This window comes from Lithobates pipiens, unplaced genomic scaffold (genome assembly GCF_037356315.1).
Source record: "Lithobates pipiens isolate NorthernLeopardFrog02 unplaced genomic scaffold, aLitPip1_a1.2 Scaffold_23, whole genome shotgun sequence".
Classification (NCBI taxonomy): domain Eukaryota; kingdom Metazoa; phylum Chordata; class Amphibia; order Anura; family Ranidae; genus Lithobates; species Lithobates pipiens.
In genome coordinates, this window is record NW_027507785.1 from 140406178 (window position 1) to 140424873 (window position 18696).

General features: G+C 45.0%; 1 protein-coding gene across 13 annotated transcripts in view; it reads right to left on the reverse strand.

Moving 5' to 3' along the window:
- TNRC6B (trinucleotide repeat containing adaptor 6B) overlaps positions 1-18696 on the reverse strand; it is a 1034757-nt gene that overhangs the window by 539114 nt on the left and 476947 nt on the right. The window lies entirely within an intron of this gene.

Below are 18696 nucleotides of genomic sequence, written 5' to 3' on the forward strand. Positions count from 1 at the left end.
GGCCCAGGACTCGCATGCAGAAGCGCAGCTACGAACACCTGTGGTTCATCAACAACTTCACCGCGGGTCTGAGAGTCTGCAGTTTGTCAACACCCACCCAAATTCCTGCAGGGTTTGCATGGTGATCGCCACATCCTCCCTTTATTCTGAGGCAGAAGCTGCTCTCAGAAGGAGATTATCTAGGTAACCCATGATTGCGATCCTGCGTTGTCGCAATAAAAACTGGAGCCAATACCTTGGTAAAGACTCGGGGTGCTGAAACCAAGCCAAAGAGGAGAGCCACAAACTTCCCCTACTACAAATTGCAGAAACCTATGAAGCCTGAGGCATATGAGTATGTGCAGGTAAGCGTCCTGGATGTCCAAGGACGCCAGGGAGTATGATAGAGTGCAGCGACTATGGAGCGAACAGATTCCATTCTGAACATCTGTACTTTCACAAAGCAATTGAGGGCTTTCAGGTCCAAGATTGGACGCACCCCTTCTTTTTTGGGGACTACAAACCTTTCCGTTTCTGGAACATGCACTATCACCCCGCTGCTTAGCAGGTCCCTTACTGCCCCAAACAGGGCCTCCCGGTGAGCCAGGAGTAAGGGTATGCTGGAGGGGAAATATCTGTTTGGTGGCCAAGAGAGTAACTATCTGGTAGCCTGATGAAATCAGTTCGCAGACCCATTGGTCAGACAGTGAAAGGCCCACCAGGCTGCAAACTCCCAAAGGTGACCCCCCCCCCACCCAAGTGACGGGCGGGGCAAACCTTCATGTGGTAGTACTTTTGTTGGCAGGCTTGTTAGGCTTGTGAGTCCAGAGATGCTTCTGTCCCTCAGTAGTCGCCCTGTCGGACTGGGAGCGCTTTACTGAAGTCCAGGCCAGGCAAAAAAGCCTCTTTTGAGTGTATAATGAGGGCCCTTGCCTGCGGGTGGCTCCTTACTTTTTCTGGACTGTGGGAGAAAAGTGCTCTTCCCACCTGTGACATTCTTAATAACGTCACCCAGCGAGGCTCCAAAGGAAGGGTAAATCCGTCAAGGCTTTTTTTTTTTTTTTTTTTTTTTAGATGCCTGGTCCGCAGACCAGCATTTCAGCCAAATCAGGCACCAACAGCACCACAGCTAAAACGGACACTCTGGAGACCAAGGGAAGTGTATCCGGGGCCGTGTCACAGACGTACTTAAGGCAGTGTATTAACTGGTCTGCTAGTTCCACACAGGCAGAAGAGGCCTGCTGCTTCTCCAATTCACGGTGCAATAGTTTTGCTGGTCGTATCGCTGACCCCGCCACCGTAAACAGGGAATGGGCCACTGCCTTGGCCTTCCTGTCAGTAGGGTCTTTAAATGCAGGAGTCCCTACTACCGGGATCGTGGTTACTTTTTTTAACCTGGATACTGGGGGGTTCACGAATGGGGGAGTCAACCATTTCTTAAGAAGGCTCTCCTCTCGCACCGCCATTCTTTTTGGGACCCAAAAGGTCCGGTGCGGGCTTCATCATTCCTTGTATATGAACTCATCAAAATAAGTCCGATACAGAAACACCTTAGGTGTATGGGCTGGCTTACGGGACCCAAAAAGGACCGCTACTTTAGCAGAGGATCCTGCTGTATCCTACATCTTCAGGGTATCACGCACAGCTGTGATAAGTGTTCCTACTAGCGCTTTGCATTGTGCAGACCCAGACAGGGGAATCATCCTCACTGTCCGATCGGTCCTGGTCAGCGTCCTCTGACACATCAGAGCAGGGGCCACCTGAGAGTCAGAACTCTCCACGGAGAAGGGGGTGGCAGGGGCTGTTTTTTACCACCTTTGCGCCCGCACACCGCCTCCACCCTGGCAACGAACGTTTCAAGGACTGCCGACAAAGCGTCCAAAGGCACTGCACTGTGCAGACGAGCCAGCTGCAATTGCAAGGAGATCTGGGGAAGAAACACCAGTTTCTGATGCCATGCAGACCAACCCTGTCTGCCGCCCTTGGGGACTTAGGACAAGATGCTCAATCCCACCCTCCTAGCTGCTGCAGACTGAGGGGCCCCCACTGCAGGACTCAGCACCCCGCCCGAGTGCTGTGCTGTGCTGTTACAGGTGCCTGTGTCCAGTGTCAGCTCCCAGGTGTCCAGAGCAAAAAAACGCACTGTTCTGAGGTACAGGAACCAGCGCTGAGGAGAAAAAAAACGCACTAACGCTACAAAAAAATGGCCGCCAAGTGCCCTGTATAAAAGACAATCACAGGGAAAATGGCCGCCAACCATGTTTTGCACAGAGACTCACAGAAATTGGCCTACAAGTAGCTGTACACAGAGAATGAACAGAGATAATGGTGACAGACAGCACTATGGTGGCAGCACATACAGAGCCCACAGACACCAGAAGAGAGACTACAGACAGCCCCCAATCCAGGATCAGAGCCGCCCGGAGAAGCCCTGGCTCAGGTACACACGCCACTCAGCGCCCAGTAATGCAGCATCCCCCACAGGGGGAGGTAAATTAGGGACAGGGAGAGAAGAGAGGGAGGAGAGGGACCCCCTAATCAACCTCCTAGGGAATGCCCAGCTGCTCAATGCCGCTGAGGCAGGAAGAGCTGTACTTCTTATCCGGACGAGTTGGGCACATCCCATCACAGACCCACACCCGAGCAGTACGGGGTGGCTGCTGGCCATGGCACACTGTGACAAAGACATCAGTAGTCCGGTCATTTATGTGCCCTGGAGCATTGCGCTCACCGGCAGCCCCTGGAGCCTGAGGGGCATGTCATGACCGACTCAGCACGCAGCTAGGGTCTGCACACGCTCAATGGCCAGGCAAGGGTCTATATTATCCAGCCTCTCACCCAGCCGGCTGTTGATAGCAGATCACAGGATCTTAAAATCTTGCGCAAAAGGCAAAAAATCCAGAAAAAATCCCCAGGACTGATGGTCTCAGCAGGGAGCCTAGGTCCTTCTTCATTAGGCAGAAAAATACTGAGCTGCAGGAAGCAGGCTGAGGGGTTATTACCAGAAGGACAACCCCATCAGTAGATCAAGGATGTAGTCAAGGATTCTACCTATGACATATTTCCTGGGGTGCCAACCCCTGGATTCACATCAGGAGACATATGCTTTCCAGACTCTATAATATATGATTCTGGAGGCCGGCTTCCTTGCATTAATCAAGGAAGAAACCACCGAACCTGAAAGACCACGCTTCTTCAGAATGTGGGTCTCAATAGCCAAACCGTTAAATTTAGCGTTTGTAAGGTAGGATAGGAAACCAGACCTTGCGAGAGCAGGTCTGGGCGTGGCGGTAGGGTCCACGGGACCCCTAACGCCATCTTTACGATCTCTGCATACTAAGATCTCCTGGGCAACAAGAATCACTGACTTTCCATAAATTAATGAAAACTGATTCCACGGAAATACCAAGGCATTTGTTTCACATGCCAGCAGATCCTTTGTTCTTGACACAAAGTTGTCAATCTTTTTGTTGAACTTGGACGCAAATAGATCCACGTCCGGAATTCCCCATTTTTGACATATTGTTAGAAAGACATTGGGTTGAAGTGACCATTCTCCCGGGAACAACTGCTGGCAACTCAAGTAGTCCGCCTGCCAATTTTCTATCCCTGAAATGAAGACTGCCAATAGGCAGGGTGTATTGTTTTCGGTCCCAGTTAGGATATGATTCACCTCTCTGGGCCGCACGACTTCTCGTGCCCCCTTGGTGATTGATATAGGCCACTGCTGTGGCATTGTTGGATTAGATCCTGACAGGACAATTCCGTACCCTGAACGTCCAGGCGTGCTGCCGGAATTTCGAGAATATTGAAGGGAAAAGTCATTTCCCATAGACAGTCACTTCTTCCAGGACTGTTCCCCAACCCAAAAGGCTGGCATCTGTTACCACCTTCCAGGTAACTGGTTGGATTCTCCCTTCTGCAGTTTCTTGGCTATTAACTACCAACTGAGGCTCTGGTGCACCTTTGGAAACAAACGCATTGGGAAGTCTAGAGCTTGGACCTTCTTGTTCCAAGCTGGCAGGATACTGTTTTGCAGTAGTCTCTAATGAAATTGAGCATAAGGAACAGCCTTGAATGAAGCCTCCATGTTCCCCAATAATCTCATGGAAAGTCAAATAGAAAGATTCTTAGCTTTGATCTCCTAAACCAGTTCCCTTATGGCACTGATCTTTGCCTGGGGAAAAAACACCCTCTTCTGAGCTGTATCTATGATCAGATCCAAGTATTCCAATCTCCTTGATGGTTTTAAGGAAGATTTTTCTAGGTTAAGAATCCGACCTAGGTATTCCAGGTAGCTGACTGTGGTGACCAAACTCTGGTCTAAGCGGGCTACTGACTGGTCTATCAAGAGCAGATCGTCTAAGTAAGCTAGTATCGTTATACCTTGAGCCCTTAACCTGGCTAGCAGAGGAGCCAGGACTCAAGGTTCAGTAGCTAGACCGAAAGGCAGAGCTACAAACTGAAAATTAAGATTTTCAATCTCGAAGCGTAGATATTTTTGATGAGCGGGAAAAATAGGTACATGGAGGCAAGCATCCTTGATGTCGATTGACGCTAGAAGTTCTCCACCATGTAGAATGGAGACTACTGATCAGATTGATTCCATGCAAAAAGAGCGGATATTCAATAACCGGTTTAGATCTTTGAGATCTAGAATGGGTCTGACATCCCCATTTGGTTTTGGTACCGTAAAGAGGTTTTAATAAAACCCCAATCTCTGCTCTTCAATGGGGACCACCAATATCACCTTTTGAGACAAAAGATGGTCCAATGCTTGAAAGAGATTTCTTTTTTCCTGGATCCCTGGTAACATTTGATCTGAGAAAACGAGGAGACAGGGACTCTAGGAACTCTAGTTTGTATCAGAGTTATTGAGAAGGCCATCCATTTGTCTTGACACTCTTCCTGACAGATCCTTGAGAACTGCAGAAATCTTAGCCCCACTTGAACGAGCGGGGGCGCCCCTTCATAAGGCCTTAGTACTCTGTTTTGTAAGCTTCCTTCCCCAGGACCTTTTTTTGTCCCTGGAGTTGACTCTGAGGTTTACCTCTTGAATTTTATGGTGGGGGCCATCAAGACTGCCTGGAGTCTGATGCCCCTGGCACTGGAGAAAAAGCTTGTTTAAACGAAAAATACGCTTACTCCTTTTCCTAACTGGCAAAAAAGGAACTCTTTCCATTAGAAATTCTTTCAATGTATTTATCCAGATCATCCCCAAACAGCTGTTTCCCACGAAAGGGAAAACTAGCCAGGAGCTTTTTGCAGGGTGCATAGGCTGACCAATTTTTCAACCATAGTATTCTACGTAGATGCACCAGTCCAAGCGTAAGGCCTGGAGAATAGAATCTCTTATAGCGTCTATTGCGAAACATAATGCCCCTGGTAGCTCGACCAACTCTTGGGCCTGCTGATCAGGAATAATCTTGAGTACCTGTTTAAACTGGTTTCTCAAGGATTGACATACACCAGTTGCTGCCAGTGCAGGCTGAGTTACTTAACCTGCCAGAGAAAAAGTGTTTTTTTAATATTCATTCATTCTTATTCATTGGACCCTTAAGCATTTGAGCATTGTCTATCGGACAAGTCAAACTTTTATTCACAGAGGATATAGCAGCGTCAATTGCTGGAATTTCCCATTTTTTATTACATTTTTCCTCTACAGGATAAAGTGTTGAAAACTTTTTTGAAGGGTAAAACTGCTTATCTGGGTGATCCCACTCAGAATACATAAGCGTTTCCAACAATGAATGGATAGGAAAAGCATAAACAGTTTGGGGAGGCTTTAGCGAACCCAAACAAGAAGTAGGCTTATCGACTGACTCATTTAAAGGTAGCATGAATGCGTAGCGGACCAATTCAGTAAGAGATTGTACCATCGATCTTTCAGATTGTGAACCTGATCCTTCCGCATTTGACCCCTCAGAAGAGGAGTCATCGGCCTCTTGCTGGTCCCCTGAGAGAAACTCATCATCTCCTGCCCCCAGTTCCTCAGTTTGAGGGTCCAGGGTAAAAAAAAAGGGGACCTATCGTGCTTAGTCCCATTCTGGGATGCAATTAAAGCCACTATTCTCTGCTCCAACCCCAATATGGTTGAAGAACAGGGGCTGTAGTGTTGGAAACAGTTGCAACACCTGACGGCCCAGATGGCTCACTCTGACCAGCCACCTCAGAACTCTCAGGGGAGGACGGCTTTTTTTTTTTTTTAGAGATGGTTCTAGGCTTTTTTGAGCTTGATAAGAGTCCCTCTTATGCCCTTTTTTGGGGTGTTTCTAGCCCCCTTTCTGACCATAGCCTGATGCAGAAATGCAGAGATGCTACCAGAAGAAATCGCATCCACTGCTTGAGCAATAGTCCAGCCACTGCTATTAACACTCAGCCTGATGCTATTAGTAAATGTGTCAGGGAATGCCTGTGTCCCCCAACCTCTTACATGCCCCTTTTTGCTCGTGTCCCTCAGACATCTGCAGCCAGCAAAAATTTAGCTTTTAAACATACGCTGGACGTTGCAGGACACCAACGCAGCGCTAAGCCCCACCCTTTACATCACATTGCGGCCCCCTCTCTTGTCAAGAGAGGGTTTTTCCACGCAAGCACAGGCCTCCGATCCGACGGGCTCAGCATGTGTGTGGGGAGGGGATGGCGAGGAGGAGACCCGAGATAATCCGCCATGCAGGGGCAGTGAAAAAAAACGGAGCAGCATGGCCAATCGTTTTTAGCTTCCCTCTGTCCAGGAAGAGGGGGAGAGCTTTGTCCAGGTGGGGGGGTGATTAGTGGAAGAAAAATCCCTCCCCAATCTTACCGGAGGTCTGAGCTGCTTGCAGGAGGGAAGCCTGCCGTTTCTGCTGCACAGTGTGATCTCTGAGGAAAGTACGACAAGGTACGTACTCTATACAGCCCCCAGTGGTAACTCTTAGGCATGACAACATTTACTTTTTTAAAGTTGACATTTCATAGGAAAAATAAAAAAAAATCCTTAGAAACCTCCACTTACCTTTCCCGCCGCAAGGATATCTGTGATAAACCAACAGACCCAATCTTCACCCCTCACGGTGGGCTCTGTTACCAAACCTTCAGGATCTGGGGACCCTCAGGGAACCCACACTCCTGGACCTGTAAAGCACACCACCAGTAAAACCTTGTTTCTTCGGACATGAGGCCTGGATACCATTTAATTCGGCCTAGAAGAGACACTTTGAATGCATCCGGTTGCATAGCTTGTCCCAGTAAAGGAATCTTCCAATGGAGTTTAGCACAGAATATCTTTACTCGTGACCAACACCTAAGACACTGCTGAAAAAATTGAGGTACTCCCAGTAGTGGGAGGGGTTATATAGGGAGCAGACTTCCTGTCTTAGGGTGTGCCAGTGTCCATCACCTGAAGGTGGCCTATAACCCACATAGTAACTACTATGGCTCTGTGTTCCGTGATGTACGATTAAGAAATGCACTGATTACAGTATAAATGTTACTGGCAGGGAAGGGGTTAATATTAGAGGGCGATCAAGGGGTTAACTGTGCTCCCGCACTGTGTTCCAACTGAAGGGGGATGGGACTTACTAGGGGAGATGAAAAATCACTGTTCATACTTTGTATGAACACACGATCAGTCTCTTCTCCCCTGAAAGAACAGTTTACACACACAGATTCCAGTTCTCTCTGTTGTGAGCGATTGCGGGTGCCCGGTGGTCATCGCGCCCGCCGGGCATCCGCTACGGCTCCGACGGTGCACGCCCCCTAGTGGCCACAATGGCAAGCGTTGATTTGCCCAGACGAGCCAAACTGCCGCAGTAAAACTGTGGCGGCTGGTCGGCAAGTGATACTTTTGAACACCATTTGTCGTGTCAATCAATCATACTGATGAGAATTTGTGTACAAGCGATTGTTTGAAAATCTAATAGTGTATGGCCAGCTTAAGGGCATGCATAAAAACTATAGATCTTTTGGAAACCAAAGAGCACAGAGAAGGCCATGTAAATAATTCTTGACAATAGCAAACAGGGCATAGTTTATAACCACCTAAACTTTTTCATCACTTATACAGATCCCCAACTTGCTGAACAATTTAAATGTTTAAGTGCACCTAGTTAATAGATCCAGCAAGCTGCTCTGTGCCTGGAGCCAATATCAGAGATCCTCTAAGCATTAGCATACAGAAAAGAAGGATCAAACTATAAACAAATTTAGTAAAAACTATGTAGAGCATAGTATTACACATATTACTGTTAACATCATCATATTTTTATCACACAGTGGGTTTTTCATACATCTAGGAACACCACTGATTGGCAAGAATACTATCACAGCCTCTCCTACCCACCTCGTTTAATCAGAGAATGCCTTGTATTTAAAAAAAAATATAAGGTGTTCTATAAATGCCAGCAGTGCATGGCCCCTGTGGTCAGTGTTTAAAGCGGAAGCCCACTCTCATAACCCTATGATCACTGCTATCACTCTTGTACAAATCAAAACAAATATAGCACGTACTTTTGTATGTCTATGCGTTAAAGTGATACTAAAGTCTCAGTTTTTTTATTTAAAAATAACAAACATGTTATACTTACCTGCTCTGTGCAGTGGCTTTGCACAGAGCAGCCCAGATCCTCCTCTTCTCAGGTCCCCCGTTGGTGATCTTGGCCCCTCCCTAATGCCAAGCGCCCCCAAAGCAAGCAGCTTTCTATGGGGGCAACCAAACCGCTGCTATGTGTGTTTATTCAGAGGAGGAGCTGTGGTTCATCCACCCCTCTCTCTCCTCAGCAGCTCACGGACGTTGACTGACAGGAGTCAATGGAGAGAGTCCAAGGCAGCTGAGACTCTCCTGCAACATCGCTGAATCGAGATGGACTCATTTCAGTATTAGGGGGGTCTCTGCACCTTAGAGAATGCTCGAAGATTAAAAAAAACAAGAAAAAACTTCTGACTTTATAAACATTTTAAATGTTCTTATAAGCATAAAAACTCAACATTGTGGATAAAGTCCATGCAAAGCAAAACAAAAGTCATAAAAACATGGAGTATCCTACATCAAAGATGGCCACCAGACGACATCCATGTACGGTGACTTGTTCCCAAAGTCCAAACTGGTTTAGTCTGAAGGGGGTCATCAGGGGTTTCACCACCAGTTATACTAAAGAAGCACATAGAAGATTGTGTTTTGAGGACAATCATTACATTTGCTTTGCATGGACTTTTATTGCACAATCTTAAATTTTTACATTTATAGGCACATTTAACCACTTACGGACCACCCGTCACAGTTTTACGGTGGCCGTTTGAAGGAGAATATCTTAGTTATGGCAGCAGAAAGCTGCCATAAACTTGGTATCCCCTTCTTCAGTGGGCAGTCTGGCCAGAGCCGTCGGCAGCGGCGGAGGCGATCGCGTGTTGTCTCCTGCTTGGAATGGAGACGAATGAGGGGAAGATGGCCCACCCATCTCCATACAATTGCTGTGTGAAAGCGACATCAAAACATCACTTCCGCCCATAGCTCTTAAAGGGCCATTTTTTTTTAACCACTTCCCTACCCACCCATAGTCATATGACGCCCACAGATGGGATCTCCCATCCTGGGTGGGAGTCATATGACATCCTCCCATTCCGGGCCGCCTAGGGGGTGCGCGTGCCTGCGGCGGTGCTTGGGACCCGGTGCGCGTGCCCGGAGGCCGCAATGTCCACCGCGCAACCTGCGATTGCCCGGGAACACAGCAGGACTGTGGATCTGTGTATGTAAACACACAGATCCACGTCCTGTCAGTGGAGAGGAGGCTGATGGTGTGTTCCCAGTACAGAGGAACACCGATCAGTCTCCTCCCCTTGCGAGTCCCCACTTTTCAAAATTGACGCTCTTCTTTTGTTTATAGCGCAAAAAATAAAAACCGCAGAGGTGATCAAATACCACCAAAAGAAAGCTCTATTTGTGGTAAAAAAATTACGTCAATTTTGTTTGGGTGCAATGTCGCACCACCGCGCAATTGTCAGTTAAAGCGACGCTGTGCCGAATCGCAAAAAGTGCTCTGGTAAGGAAGGTGGTAAAATCGTCCGGGGCTGAAGTGATTAAACAGTGTAAAAATAAAAAATATAAGGGAAAATAAATAAATAAATAAAAAACGTTTTTTTTAAAACGTGCCCTATCCTGCCGAGCTTTTGCGCAGAAGCGAACCCATACGTGACTAGAGCCCACATATGAAAACAGTGTTCAAACCACACATGTGAGTTATCGCCGCGATCAGTAGAGCGAGAGCAATAATTCTAGTCCTAGACCTCCTCTAACGCAAAACATGCAACCTATAGAATTTTTTAAACAACTCCTATGGAGATTTTTAAGTGTAAAAGTTTATCGCCATTCCACGAGCGGGTGCAATTTTGAAGTGTGACATGTTGGGTCTCAATTTACTCGGCGTAACATTATCTTTCACAATATAAAAAAATGGGCTAATTTTACTGTTATCTATTAATTTATTCCCCCAAAAAAATGTGCTTATAAAACCGCTACGCAAATATGGTGTGAAAAAAAGTATTGCAATGACAGCCATTTTATTCTCTAGGGTGTTAGAAAAAAAAAACAATATATATTGTTTGGGAGTAATTTTCTAGCAAAAAAAACTGTTTTAACCACTTAACGACCAGCGTATGCCGATGTACGTCCTATTTTTGAAGAGGGATATCTTGGTAACGGCAGCAGCTGCTGCCACAACAGAGATAGCCATCTCTTCAGGTGTCGGTCGTCTGTACGATAACGGTGGTCTCTGCAGCGGGTTCGCCGCGAGATCACCGCTATCGGCGGCTGGAGAGGTGCCGCCACCCTCCCGCGCCCTCCGCCGCTTACCAGAGCCGTCGGTAGTGGCGGAGGCGATTGGGTCCTCTTCCTAGCTGGGTATAGAGACGAGTGAGGCTAAGATGGCCCCCACTCGTCTCTAAACCATAGGAGGGCGGAAGCAACGTCAAAACGTCACTTCTGCCCATACCTCTTAAAGGTATATTTTTTTTTAATGTAATTTTTTCAAATTACTTTTTTTTTATTTTTTTTATTGCATTTAAGTCCAAATATGAGATCTGAGGACTTTTTGACCCCAGATCTCATATTTAAGAGAACCTGTCATGCTTTTTTCTATTACAAGAGATGTTTACATTCCTTGTAATAGGAATAAAAGTGATCCATTTTTTTTTAAACAGTGTAAAAATAAATAAAATCAATTAAAATAAATAAGAAAAAAAAAGATTTTAAAAAACACCCCGTGACGGCGAGCTCACGCGCAGAAGCGAGCATATACGTGAGTAGCGCCCGCATATGAAAACGGCGGTCAAACCACAAATGTGAGGTATCGCCGCAATCGGTAGAGCGAGAGCAATAATTTTACATCTAGCCCTCCACTGCAACGCAAAAAATGCAACCTGTAGAATTTTTAAATGTCGCTTATGGAGATTTTTGAAGCTAAAAGTTTGACGCCATTCCACGAGCGGGTGCAATTTTGAAGCGTGACATGTTAGGTATCACTTTACTCGGCGTAACATTATCTTTCATAATATAAAAAAAATTGGGCTAATTTTACTGTTGTCTTATTTTTTTATTCAAAAAAGCAATTTTTTTTTCCAAAAAAAGGGCGCTTGTAAGACCGCTGCGCAAATATGGTGTGAAAAAAAGTATTGCAATGTCCGCCATTTTATTCTCTAGGGTGTTAGAAAAAAAACATATAAAATGTTTGGGGGTTCTAAGTAATTTTCTAGCAAAAAAAAAATGTTTTATACATGTAAACACACACTGAGAGGGGATATGATTTCAATGTACAAATACCGAACTAACAGGAGCAGGGGGGTGTGACCGGATGCACAAGGTGGAGTGAGCGAGTGATGTGAGACGCCGTGTGTGACTCCCTCCCAGTCCCCCATGGTGAGAGTGTGGAGCGCGTAGTGCTACGGTCGGATGCAGCGTGAGGTGGGCTGGAGCTAATTATCGTAGCTGGACGGGAGGAGGAGTGACGGCGTATCACTGTACTATTGCGCTGAGCCTTCGGAGATTTCCGTTGACTTCCGGGTTCCGAACCCCACCGAGCATGGCCGAAGAAGCACGAGTACCCCCGACCAACGCCAAACCCCTCCTGCTGAGAGACGCCGCACACAGTGGACACCAAAGGTTCTCCCACTCCCCAGTAAGCCGCGATAGGAGGAAGGAGGTAAGCGGCAGGATTGCGGGGAGGAAGAAGTTGGCGGTGCGAGGGGCATAGCAGATGGAGGTCTGGCAGAGCAGGCTGTGACACAGCGATGCCTGAGAATCGGTAATTTGTAATCAGGAGGGCGCTGGACGGGGTAAGAGGGACTTACATCTCCTTGTTTTTTCTCTCTGGATCTCATTGCCTCGTTTGTGTGCTCTAAGACGAGTGTTTGATAACCTCGGGTAGTATATGCAAGAAGTACCCGTTGTAAAAAAAAAAAAAAATGAACATTTGTAAGCAGCGAACCAGGAATATTTGAATCTGAGAGCTTGTGGACTGGCTATAAGACTAGCTCAGTATCGCATTAATTGACCAATCGAGGGTTGGTGGCTGTTCTAAAAATCAACTGGCTGAACGGTACCTGAGCTAGTGCGTGCAAATAAATGTCTGTTGTGCTGTGAAGCCAAGAAACAGGAAGTTTTTTTTGTGATACCTGAACTGAACACTGGAATACGGCTAATATTGCACTAAGCGATTAACTGAGTGTTGGGGTGGTTGGGTTAAAAAGTAAAAAATCTATTAAAATACGATATATCCAGGACTGTTCTGAAGAAAGGGGCGAGAAAAGGAAAGTAAGATGCAGCACCTGCGTTCTGCAAAGGAAAGAGGGGAAAAAAGTTCGCAACAATCCGCCACAGCAGATAAATTAGAACAATTTGCTCATAACCCGGTACAGTCATCTCAGACCCCTCCTAAAAAAGGACAGACAAAGGGGCAGCAAGGTGTAATGTCTGAAAGGAAAAGCATGGGACAGTCAAACATTAATATTAATGCGCAGGCTGGAGCAGTGGCAAAATGTTCAGTTAATAAAAATGCGGATGCAGGGGAACAGAGTATAGAGATTACAACGGGTGACTCTCCTCCGATAGAAAAAGAGCCAACTATTAAGGACGTGTTATTGGCCGTAAACGCATGTAACATCTCACTGAAAGAACTCTGTAACCAAATGAAGGTAGTGAAGGAGGACCTACTGGTGGTAAGGCAAGACTTACAGAAAGTGGTGGAAAGGACGACAGAACTTGAGATAAGGACTAGTAGATTAGAAGACGATACAACCTTCCTAATTAAAGAAGTAGAAAGTTTGAAGGAGCAGTTTAGTGGATATAGAACAAGAATGGATGAAATGGAAAATAGACTCCGGAGGGACAATGTGCGCATAGTGGGTCTTCCTGAAAAAAGCGAGGGTGTAAATCCCGCTGAATTTATGGAACATTTATTAATTGATTTGTTTGGTAGAGACGCTTTTTCAACAACATTCTCCATAGAGAGGGCGCATAGAGTGCCCTTTAGAGCCCCACTTGAGGGGGGTCGTCCTAGGCCATTACTGATGAAACTACTCAATTATAAAGATAAAGTGGTGTTGTTACGGAAAGCAAGAGAAATGGGGAATATACTGTACAAGGGTGTTAGAATATCATTATATTTCGATTTTTCCCCAGAACTCCAGAGAAAAAGGGCAGATTTTTTTCAGGTGAAACGCAGGTTACAGAAGCTCAGGGTGTCATATGCTCTTCTTTACCCTGCAAAGTTATGGATTAGTGCATTAGGGCATACCCAGGTTGCTAGCTCTCCAATTGAAGTGGAAAAATGGATAGAAGAAAATAGAGAAAAATTTTAGTTTTTGTGGTTCCTGGTCAGGAGTGCGAGTGTGGTAGGAAGATAGAAAGGGGTGGGGGGGTGATGTATGTATAGCCTTTTTTTTTGTTTTTTGTGTGTGTGGGGGGGGGGGGGGGGGGGGGGGAGGGAGGTAATACACGGCGAGTGTAGAAGGTGTATGTGGTGTATAGGTTGTGAAAAGAATGGTATAAGGTCACTAATAAGCCCCTTGGGTTACACCTGGGTAGGTGGGGGAGGGGTGGGAGGGAGGCAGGATGGGAGGGGAGGGAAAAATATGGGGGAGGTTGGGGGAAAAAAAAAACATGTTTGCACTAATGAATGGGGCTCAGGAGATAATGCAAATAAAGAAAGGACACAAAATATGGGGTGGTAAAAAACAAAGAAAATTTATTGATTACATGGGAAAAAATTGTAATAAACAAGTATATAGCATAACTCACATTAGGAGATATATAATATATGAAATAGTGGTGACGGTCAGTAAATTTGTCAGCATATTGGGGATTAATGCTTGGGAAGTTTGGTATAATTTAATAAAGAAGGTAGGGGGGAGATGGAAGGAACTGGGGGATAAGTGGATCCTAGTATTGTCCTTTTTAGAAATACTCCCCGCCTTGTTTTCTTTCTCCCTCGCCCCATTTTTTTTCTCATCTGTTTATGTAAATGCAGGATGGGAAAATTAAGATAGGCTCCTGGAATGTGAGGGGCCTGGGGACGCAGGTGAAACAAAAAGCGGTGTTTTCCATGTTGGAGGGATATGGAGTAGGGTTGGCATGTCTGCAGGAGACTCATTTAAATAGAGATACAATATATCGGCTGCAGAGTAGAAAATATCAATCTCAATACCATTCTGTATACTCGTCATATAGCAGAGGGGTGAGTGTTTTGGTAAGAACAGGGGTGAATTTTGTATGTAAGCGGGTCAGCCTAGATGAAAAGGGTAGATATATTTTCCTACACTGTTTAATTGAGAATAGAGAATGTATATTGGCAAACATTTATATCCCGCCACCATTTAAAATGGAAGTGCTGTTTAAATTACATGAATTTTTATTGGGGGCAGATGGAATTCCCATTATAATAGCAGGGGATTTCAATACGGTTTTAGATATTAAAATTGATAGATTTCCAGAAAAGATACTGGTGGAACCGGCTGGACAGGGGAGGCTGGGTCAGTACCTGGAAGAAGTAGGACTACTAAACTTATGGAGAACTGGGAATCCGGGAGCCCGGCAGTATAGCTGCCGTTCGGCCTCACATTCCACGTTGTCCAGGATAGATATGATACTGGGGAATGACCTGGCCCTACAAATGGTGGAAAAGATTGAATATCAGCCTAGGGGGATTTCAGATCATTCTCCAGTGATAGTAGCATTAAAAATGAGAGAACGAAGGGTACAGAAGGTGTGGAAATTGAACCCGCTTTGGTTAGAACTAATAAAAAAAGAGACAGAAGAAGGTCCAGAGAGAATCCAGTGGGAACTAAAAGAATTTTTAAAAAATAACCGTGGTACAGTAACATCAGGGATTTTATGGGACGCTCTGAAAGCATTTTTGAGGGGACTCCTGATTCAATCAATAGCAAAAATAAATAGAAAGTCAAGTGAGAAGGAGGTAAGAATAGGGAGAGAAGTGTTAGAGGCTGAAAGGGACTATATCAGTGACCCTACCCAGGGAAAAGAAAAAATCTGGCTAGATAAACAAGAAGAACTTAGGTTAATAATTTTGAAGAAAGCGGAGTTACAACATATGTTCCAACGGCAAGCCTCTTTTGCAGAAGGGGAAAGTATGGGAAAAATGTTGGCACAATTGGTGAAGAATAATTCTGGCCCTTCTTCAATCCCGGCGATTAGGACAATGGAGGGAGAGGTTACAACGGAAACTGGGAGTATATGTCAAGTATTTGGAGGATACTATAAAAAACTATATACTGCACAGAAAGTGGGGATGGATGAGCAGATGGAGACATTTTTAGGTCACTTAGAGGTACCACGTTTGAAACAAGAAGAAAGAGAAGAATTGGAAGCCCCAATAACTTTGAAGGAACTTCAGGAAGCAGTTGCGAGCATGCCAAATCAGAAATCGCCTGGGCCGGATGGGCTGCCGATTGAAGTATATAAAAACTATGGCGAGATACTGCTTCCTGAATTGCTGGAGATGTTAAGAGGAGCAAATGGGGAGGGTAAATTGCCACCATCAATGATGGAGGCAGTTATAATTTTGTTGTACAAGGAAGGAAAGGATTCATTAGATGTAGCAGCGTATAGACCAATCTCTCTCCTGTGCACTGATACAAAGATACTGGCCAAGGTATTAGCAATTAGGCTTAATCGAGTTATAGCAAGATTAGTGCACATGGATCAAACAGGGTTCATAGCCAATAGGTCAACTAGCATAAATATTAGAAGAGCCTTTTTGAACCTACAGATCCCAACGGATAATGACACTCCGGAAGCAGTTGTGGCACTAGATGTAATGAAAGCATTTGATAGCGTAGAATGGGGATATATATGGAAAGTATTGGAGAAATTTGGCCTGGGTCCTTCTTTTATTGGTTGGATTAGGATGTTATATGATAAACCCAGTGCAAGATTAAAAATTAATAACGAGTTCTCCGATAAAATAGAGTTGGGGAGAGGGACGAGGCAGGGGTGCCCATTGTCGCCCCTACTCTTCGCTCTTGCCATAGAGCCCTTAGCCTGTGCAATCAGAGCAAATCGGGAGATAGTTGGTTTTTTGAGAAAAACTGGGGAGGAAAAAATTGCACTTTACGCAGACGACATCCTGTTATTTTTGGGGGATATGAGGCATTCATTGACAAAAGCAATAGGATTGGTGCAGGAGTTTGGAGGTTTCACAGGGCTGGAGATTAATTGGGAAAAGTCGGAATGTCTCCCTATGGACCCAGCCAGTCAGCAAACGGCCCTGTGAGTCCCCCAAATGTCAACAGTGGATAACTTGAAATATCTGGGAGTAACTCTGACAAAGGATCCTAAGCATTTTATAAGTTATAATTTAGCCCCATTATTAGTTAAGTTTAAACAAAAAATTGCTATATGGAAGCGAATGCCTCTCTCGGTGGCTGGTAGATGTAATCTGATAAAAATGATTTGGATGCCCCAACTTTTATATATATTGCATAATACCCCAATATGGATCAATAGAAGTTGGTTTAATAAGATCGAGATGTTGTTTAGGGAATTAATATGGAAGGGAGGACAAGCCAGATTGAGATTGCGGATGCTCCAGCTACCGGTAGAGGAAGGAGGATTCACAGTCCCATACCCGGAGTGTTATTTCTGGTCATCCCAATTACAACAGCTAGGGGGGATCGAAGTGGTGAATGGAGGAACTCCAAATGGGAGACTAGTTTTAACAGGCTCCCCACATAGAACGCTGATTGAGACCTTGGAAGCGGACTCATTCCAGTATAGATGCCCTACAGTAAAAATGATGTTAAAGCTATGGGATATAGTTAAAAAAAAATGGGATATAGGGAAATAACAAAGTATACGCCTCTCTGGAACAATAGGAAGCTACAAGAAATATGGCGGGTTGGTAGAATTTTAGAATGGGAAAAATGCGGTATTGAAAGGTTGAATCATCTATATGGAGGCAGGGGTATTAAATCATTTGTGGAACTGCAAAAAGAATTTAAGATATCACAAAACTCATTTTATGCATATATACAAGTGAGGCATGCTTTAAAGACCCAGTTTGGAAATTTATCACTAGTATGGGAAGAATTGCAATTGTTACATCTGGTAGCACAAGTAGGACCCACTAAGGGATTAATATCTAAATTTTACTCCCAGCTGGGTGAACAGATTAATTGTGAGAAGAAAAGTAGGGTCGAGAAGGGGAAATGGGAGCTAGACGTAGGTAATATAACACAGGCACAGTGGAAAAAGATTCTAGAGGCATGCCCAAAGGTCTCGGTTTCTCCCCCCCATAAGATATCTCACCTGATGGTGATTAATAGAGCATACTATACTCCCCAGAGGTTATTTAGATTTGGTAGAAGAGCTGACGACTGTTGTCCCAGGTGTGGGGGGACAGGAAATTTAATACATATGCTTTGGAAGTGTCCCAAACTATTTAGATATTGGGAAAGAGTAGTAGAGACGCTAAGTAGTGTCTTCGGGACTGTGATAGAATTAAATGCTATAGTGTGTATCTTAGGATATAGAAATGAGAAAGTAGAGAGAAAGGGAGTAACTATTGTAATTCTAAGATGCCTATTTCAAGCTAGAAGGATGATTGCTAGGAGATGGCAATCAAACCTGGCCCCCACAGTAGAAGATTGGGTGAGAGCTGTAAACGAATATCTATGTAAGGAGAGGGCAGTATATGCAAAACGAAATAACTTAAAAGAGTTTAATAGAAATTGGCGAGATTGGATAGAGGAGATGCATACCCCAGTTTAAACCATAATAACAAAAGGAAGAGGATAAGGGGGGGGGGGGGGGGAGATGGGAGGGAGTAGGGTAGAGAGGGTTAAAGGTATTGAAATTACTTTAAGAAATTGGTTATAAAGGGAAAGATGAACAGAAAAGTAGAGAAACACACTGTAGGGTAAAAGCACAAATATATACACTGGAGGGGAGGGGAGGGGGGGATGAAGGGATAGAAAGGGAGGGAAGGAGGGAAGGAGGGGGGGGGGGGTTAATTTAATAGGAAAAATGAAGGAAGTGAAAAAATAGTTGAGGAGAGATAATGGGGGTTATGGTATTGTCTAGATATTGTTTTTATCTTGTTATTTATTTTTGGTGCATGGATACATATACATGTCTCCCCCCTTCCTCAAACCTTAAAACTCAGACTCTTGAATGGAAGGAACATGCATTGGATTGTTGGTAACGCTGTGTTAAAATGTTGTCTGTATATTGTG